Source organism: Nicotiana tabacum, chromosome 15 (assembly GCF_000715075.1).
Source record: "Nicotiana tabacum cultivar K326 chromosome 15, ASM71507v2, whole genome shotgun sequence".
NCBI classification, from domain to species: domain Eukaryota; kingdom Viridiplantae; phylum Streptophyta; class Magnoliopsida; order Solanales; family Solanaceae; genus Nicotiana; species Nicotiana tabacum.
This window is the reverse complement of record NC_134094.1, coordinates 77413194-77421277: the sequence shown is the minus strand read 5'-3', so window position 1 is coordinate 77421277 and position 8084 is coordinate 77413194.

Here is an 8084-nt window from a genome sequence, read left to right as displayed (position 1 = left end):
ACGCCATCAAGAGAGAAACATGATATGGTGACCCTAGGGGAGTGGATACATATCCACACGCTGCAGGGTCAACTCGCGTGCCACACGAACAACTCATGTGTTATTAATATAACTCGCACGAACAACTCACGTGTTGCACGGACAACTCACGTGCTAATAATATCAATATCCAGATCTGCACAGACAACTCACGTGTTGCACTGATAACTTACGTGCCAACAATTACAATCCGCCCGGCGTGGTCACACGCTACCAGTCCAGCTCATAACATAGAGAAAGCAAATATGCGAAAATACAGGTACATGATCAATGATTATCAAATTCATACTCCTGGACTGGTATAAATGACATGTTATAGTGTAGGCATGTGCAATGTTTGCGATCACAACTAGAACAAACAATTTCCATCAAGAATTAGCAGTTTATCAGGTTCAAACGGAAGAATAACCTCAATGAAATCTCAAATATGGTACAAATAGCTCACAGAGGGGTACAAATAGTAGAAACATCTCTACTTGAAATTTAGCAATCATTACAAGGCATGTCATGGCCTAAGCACTAGCCTGAGCATGGATATAGTACCCGGCGCACGCATATGGGCTCAACTACACACAAATGTGTCACCCATAGCACGTAGCTATCACAAATAATTCAGGCAACTAATACCTCAACCAAGTTTAGATAAGATACTTACCTCTAACAAACCAAATCACTCCGCTAACAAGCCCTTCTCGTGCGTATCAACTTCCAAAAGGCTCAAATCTAGTCAAAATAACGCAATACTATCAATAGAAGCTATAGGAAGTGATTTCAAAAGATAAAGCTAAGATCTTTAAACAAGATCGAAAGTCAACCCTGGGCTCGCACCTAGGAACCCGACAAAATTCACAAATTCCGAACATGCATTCAATTACCAGTCCAACCATACCAAAATCATCCAATTCCGACCTCAAATCGGCCTTCAGACCTCCATTTTTTATTTTTGAAAAGTTTCCACAAAATCTTCCATTTCTTCACTTTAATCCATTAATTAAATGATAAAACAAAGATGGAATCATGATATAACAACAAATCTGAGTCATAAATGCTTACCCTAATCCAAGAAGTGAAAACCCCCACCAACATCGCCCAAAACTGAGCTCTACAACTCAAAACAATAAAAATAATACTCTAACCGTCGATTTGGAATTTTAAACATACTGCCCAGTTACAATACATTGCGATCGCAGAAAGTCCTTCATGATCGTGAAGAACAAAAACCTCCAGTAGTATAAACCTCCTACACGAACGTGCTCCCCAGGTTACGAACACGATGACCAATCACCCAACAATATGCGATCGGGGACAGTTTCACGCGATCGCGATGAACAAAGCGTGGAAATTCCCAGGACTCCTCTTCCTTCTTCGAGAACGCGTCTCCTCTCACGCGTTTGCATATCACAACCCTCAAAGCTTCGTGATCAGAGACTTAACCTATCGAATGCATAGAGCGATTGCGGTCATCTCCTCGTGATCACGTAAGAGGAAACCAGAAGCACAGATATCATCAATCCAACAAGGTCCAAAATGAGTTCGAACTTGATCTGAAATATACCCGAGGCCCCCGGGACCCCATCCAAACATACCAACAAGTCCTAAAACACGATACTAACCTAGTCAAAGCCTCAAATCACATCAAACAACATCGAAATCACTAATCGCACCCCAATTCAAGCCTAATGAACTTCTAGTTTCTAAAACTAATGTCGAATCATACCAAACCAACTCCGATTGACCTCAAATTCTGCACACAAGTCATAATTGACACAACGGACCTACTCCAACTCTAGAAACCAAAATTCCGAGCACAGTATCAACAAAGTCAACTCTCGGTCAAACTTCTCAACCTTCCAAACCCTCAACTCTCCAACTTTTGCCAATTCACGCCAAAACAACCTACGGACCGCCAAATCCAAATCTGGACATACGTGTAAGTTTAAAATCAACATACGAAGCTATCAGAACCGTCAAAACTCCATTCTAGAGCAATTTACACAAAAGCCAATATCCGGTTAACTCTTTCAACTTAAGCTTCCAACCTTGGGACTAAGTATCCCAACTCACTCAGAAACATCCTCGGAACCATACCAACCACCCTGTCAAGTCACATAACCATAAATGAACATACAAGAAATGATAAATGAGGGAACGGGGCTACAATACTCAAAACGACCGGTCAGGTCGTTACATTCTCCCCCTCTTAAACAAATACTCGTCCTCGATTTGGAATTTTAAACCTGCTGCCCAATTATAACACATTACGATCGTAAGAAGTCCTTCGCGATCGCGAAGAACAAAAGCCTCCAGTAGCAAAAAACCCTATGTGAACGCGCTACCCAAGTCCCGAATACGATGACCAATCACCCACAATACGCAATCGCGATGAACAACATGTAGAAATTCTCAGGCCTCCTCGTCCTTCTTCACGAACATGTCCCCTCTCACATGTTTGCGTATCATAACCCCTCAAAGATTCACAATCGCTAGCTTAACCTCGCGAATGCATAGAACAAATACTTGATCTGATTATTTCAGGACTATAGTCACCGCCCCGCCATGATCGTTCCTCATTTTTTAGCGTTTTATGGCCATAAAACTGGAATTTTGCCCGATTTCTAGATTTTCGTATGCTATAGCCCACGCCATCTGCATGGGTCCGGGCCCCCGGACCCAGATCACCTAAAATTATTCCGGGCTATCAAAAATGACCTAAAGAACCATAGTCACCGCTCTATCATGCACGTTCCTCATTTTTTGGCATTTTACGGCCATAAAACTGGAATTCCATCAGATTCCTTGATTTCCGTGTGCAATAGCCCACGCCTTCTTCATGGGCCCGGGCACTCGGACCCGAATTGCCTAAAATTATTTCGAGCTATCAAATATGACCTAAGGTTCCGTAGTCACCGCCCCACCATGACCGTTTCTCGTTTTTTGCTATTTTACGGCCATAAAACTAGAATTCTGCCCAATTCCTAGATTTATGTGTGCTATAGCCCACGCCTTCCGCTTGGGCCCGGGCCTCCGGACCCGAATCGCGTAAAATTATTCCAAGCCATCAAAAATGACCTAAGGAACTATAGTCACCACCCCCGGAAGGATCCTTCCTCTTTTTTTGGCATTTTACGGCGATAAAACTGGAATTTCGTCTGATTCCTAGTTTTTCGTGAGCTATAGCCCACGCCTTCTGCTTGGGCTCGGGGCCCCGGACCCGGAATGCCTAAAATTATTCTGGGCCTTTAAAAATGACCTAAGGAACCATAGACACCGCCCCGCCATGATCGTTCCCCATTTTTGTCATTTTACGGCCATAAACTGGAATTCCGCCCGATTTCTTGATTTTCGTGTGTAATAACCCACGCCTTCTGCATGAGCCCAGGCCTCCGGACCCGGATTGCCTAAAATTATTCTGAGCAATCAAATACGACCTAAGGTTCCATAGTCACTGCCCCACCATGACCTTTCCTCATTTTTTGACGTTTTACGGCCATAAAACTGAAATTCGGCCCGATTCCTTGATTTTTGTGTGCTATTATAGCCCACGCCTTCCGCATTGGCTCGGGTCCCCAAACCCGGATTGCCTTAAAATATTTCAAGTCATAACATATGACCTAAGAAATCATAGTCACCGCCCCGCAAGGACCGTTCCTCATTTTTTGCCATTTTACGGCCATAAAACTAGATCCATCCAATTCCTAAATTTTCATGTGATACCCACGCCTTCCGCTTGGGCCCGAAACCCTGGACCCGGATCACCTTAAATTATTTCGGTCCATCAAATACGACCTAAGGAACCATAGTCACCACTCCTCAATGACCGTTCCTCATTTTTTGGCATTTTACGGCCATCAAACTTGAATTTCGCCTAATTCCTAGATTTTCGTTGTCTATAGCCCACGCCTTCTGCATGGCCCTAGAACCCCGGACACGGGTTGCCAAAAATTTATCCGGACCATTAAATACGATCTAAAGAACCATAGTCACCGCCTCGCCATGACCGTTTCTTATGTTTTGGCATTTTACGGCCATAAAAATAGAATTCCGCCTGATTCTCTTATTTTCGTGTGCTATAGCCCACGCCTTCCGCATGGGCCCCCAAACCCGGATCGTCTAAAAAATTTCCAAGACATCAAATATGACCTAAGGAACCATAGTCACCGCCCCGCCATGACCGTTCCTCATTTTTTGGCATTTTATAGCTATAAAATTGGAATTCCGCCTCATTCCTAAATTTTCATGTGCTATAGCTCACGCCTTCTGTATGGGCCTAGGCCCCCGGACTTGGATCGCCTGAAATTATTTCGGGCGATCAAAAATGTCTTAAGAAACCATAGTCACCGCCTCTCAATGACAGTTCCTCGTTCTTTGCTGTTTTACGGCCATAAAACTAGAATTCAATCCGATTCTCAGATTTCGTGTGTTATAGCCCAAACCTTCCGCAAGGGCCGGGACCCCGGACCCGGATCACCTAAAATTATTTTGGGCCATCAAATACGGCCAAAGGAACAATAGTCACCACCCTGCCATGACCGTTCCTCATTATTTGGAATTTTACGGTCATAAAACTGGAATTGACCGATTCCTAGATTTTTGTGTGCTATAGCCCACGCCTTCTGCATGGGCCCAAGTCCCCGGACCCGGATTGCCTAATATTATTCGGAGCCATGAAAGACGGCTGAAAGAATTAAAGTCACTGCCCCGCCATAATTGTTTCTCATGTTTTGGCGTTTTACGGACATTAAACGGGAATTCTGCCCAAATTCCTATATTTTCTGTTTTAGATCAAAGTCCTAGACAAGCGAAACAGGAAACCAGAAGCACAGTTATCAGCAATCCAACAAGGTCCAAAATTAGTCCAAACTTGATCTGAAACACACCCAAGGCCCCTGGGACCCCATCCAAATATACCAACAAGTCCTAAAATATGATACGAACTTAGTCAAAGCCTCAAATCACATCAAACAACATCGAAATCATGAATCGCACCCCAATTCAAGCCTAATGAACTAATGAACTTCCAACTTCTAAAACTAATGTCGAATAATACCAAGCCAACTCCGATTGACCTCAAATTTTGTACACAAGTCATAAAGGACACAACTGACCTACTCCAACTCCCGAAACTAAAATCCAAACCCTATATAAACAAAGTCAACACTTAGTCAAACTTCTAAATCTTCCAAACCCTCAACTCTCTAACTTTCGCCAATTCACGCCAAAATGACCTACAGACCTCCAAATCCAAATCCAAATCCAAATCCGGACATATGCCTAAGTCCTAAATCACCATACGAAGCTATCGAAACTATAAAAACTCCATTCTTGAGTCGTTTACACAAAAGTTAACATCTTATCAACTCTTTCAAATTAAGCTTCCAACCTTGGGACTAAGTATCCCAACTCACTCCGAAAAATCTCCGGAACCAAACGAACCACCTCGAAAAGTCACATTACTACAAATGAACATACACGAAGCGATAAATGGGGGAATGTGGCTAAAATACTCAAAACGACCGGCCAGATCGTTACAACTTATATACATTCTTCTTGAATTTCCTATTTAGGAGCTTTTAATGATTCGTTGATTTCGAACGGTCGTTGTGAGTCGTGACTTAATATCTTTAACTTGTGCATAAAATAGAGTCTTTTAAAGTCTTTTGGCATGTATGAAGATGACATCTCATCTTCACTCACTTAGGCGAAAAAAATTGAATTTGCGAGGATACAATCTCGATAGATGATATACCCCAAATAAAGTACTCAAAGCGAGATATAAGTTCAAAAAAGTAACAGAATTTATTCATTCAAATAGGGTAACTAGTTTGGGTACATTATTGACTCATTTATTTACTTGATAAATCTAGGTGACTAATTCGGGGGAATAACTAGGCCCTCTATCGGACTATGTATACGAGTATGCCAATTTTTGAAATGGCTTTGCCTCGATTGCTTAAAGCTTTTATGGGTGTTTTCAATCTTCTGGTCATTGAATTTAAACTCTGGTCTTTATGACTCTATCTTTGTAACTCCATATAGTGTAGTTCCCCCATTATTTATGTTTGAAGAATGAAGACTCGAACAATGATATTGTAGATTCACTATTTTCGATTGGGAATTTTGATCCTATCGCGACATTTCCTCCCAATGGTTTGTTCCTTAAAAAAGAAGTAAAGGAACGAGGAGTGATTTTATATGAAGATAGTGCTAGATCCCTCTTAGCTAAACAATTTGACCTTGGCTGGGAACTACGGTGGTTCTTAAATAGTGTCAAGAGTCAGTATAGTCATCACTTAGGTCAGGCTGGTTTAGTGCCTATCATCTAAAAATATTAGTAAAATAAAAGAAAATAAATTCACAATGCATGCATAGGGAAGAAAATAGAACTATTGCAGTTCTCAGAAGTAGAACCGTTTGAGGTGCGCCAGTTTGCCTTCACGAGCTTGTCGTTCATTTCCTCAAGCTTGTATGAATATTTGCCCATTATCCTAATAAATAGGTACGGTTCTTCCCCGTTGGGCCCGAGTTTCTCACGTTTAGCTCCTGGGTTGTAAAGAACATGTTCCGCAACACTTATTCCCCTACTTTGAAGTGTCGAAGGTTGGCCTTCTTGTTACAGTACTTCTCGATGCTTTGCGTTTGTGTTGCCATCCGAATTAGAACCATCTCCCTCCGTCCTTCTAGCAAATCCAAATCAATAGCCAATGCCTCGTTGTTTGATTCTTCGATAGCGTAAGCGATTCTCAAGCTTGGTTCTCATATATCGTATAAGTACTTCGGATCCATACGTAAGGGAAAAAAGAGTTTCCTAATGCTCGACTTTGTCATTGTACAGTAGGCCTATAATTCCCCGGGCAATTCTTTTGTCCATCCTTCTTTAGCTGCCTCTAGCCTTTTTTTTAAGCTATCCAGCATGACCTTGTTAGAGGATTCTACTTGTCCACTTGCTCCCGGGTTGTTTTCAAAGAATTTTATTATTTTGGTTCCTATAAAATGTGGTCCATTATTGCATGTGATTTATTTTGGAACTCCGAATCAACATATGATGTTCCTCCAAATGAAGTCCATAACTTTATTTTTTGCTGATTTCACAAATGCAAATGCCTTCACTCACTTGGGGAAGTAGTCAGTTAAGATAAGCAAGAATTGTATCTGCCCCCGAGCTTGAATGAAGTGGCTCGGCTGGTTAATGTAGTCGATGAGCGAACCGATGGTACTTGTCACATTATTTGACGAAATCGATCGTATCTTGCTTCATTCTAGGCTAGTAGTATTTGTCCTTGATCAGATTTCGGACTAGCGATCAGTCCCCATAATGATTACTGAGATGTCCTTCATGGACCTCCCTCAATTCATAGTTTGTATCCCGAGCCCTAGTCATTTGGCTAATGGGCTGCTATAGATTCTTTAGTATAGGTCACATTCAGTAAGATAGTATCTTGCAGCATGAAGTCTAAGCGATCGGGTTGCCTTCATATCCTCGGGTAGTATCTTGTTCTACAAATAGTTGACAAATTACTTACGTCAATCCCAAGTTAAGTTAGGGGTGTTTACCTCCTCTTTGGCTTGGTCGATGGATGACCGAAGGAAATGGACAACTTAGTTGTCTTCGAACTCGGTGACATCTGCTGCTGAGCCAAGATTGGCTAAAGCATCTACTTTCGTGTTCTCTTCCCGGGGTTGTGGCTTTTTGTTCTCAAAATTGGCTTAAGAGTCGTGCAACTTTAGCCAAGTATTTCTGCATACGAGCTTCATGTGCTACATAGGTTCCTCGCACTTGATTTATTACCAACTAAGAATCGCCATTTAGTTCTGTGTTTGACTTCAAACCCCCGAGCTAGTTCAAGTCCTGCAACAACAACCTCATATTCGGCCTTACTATTAGTTATAGAATGACATTTGATGGATTGACGCATTGTCTCCCCGGTTGGAGTGACAAAAAGTATCCTAAGTCCAGACCCTTTCACATTGGATGAACCATCTGTATAGAGGTTCCACGTTCCTGAAACCACTCTAGAAGATATTATCACTTCCTTTTTTGCTTGGGG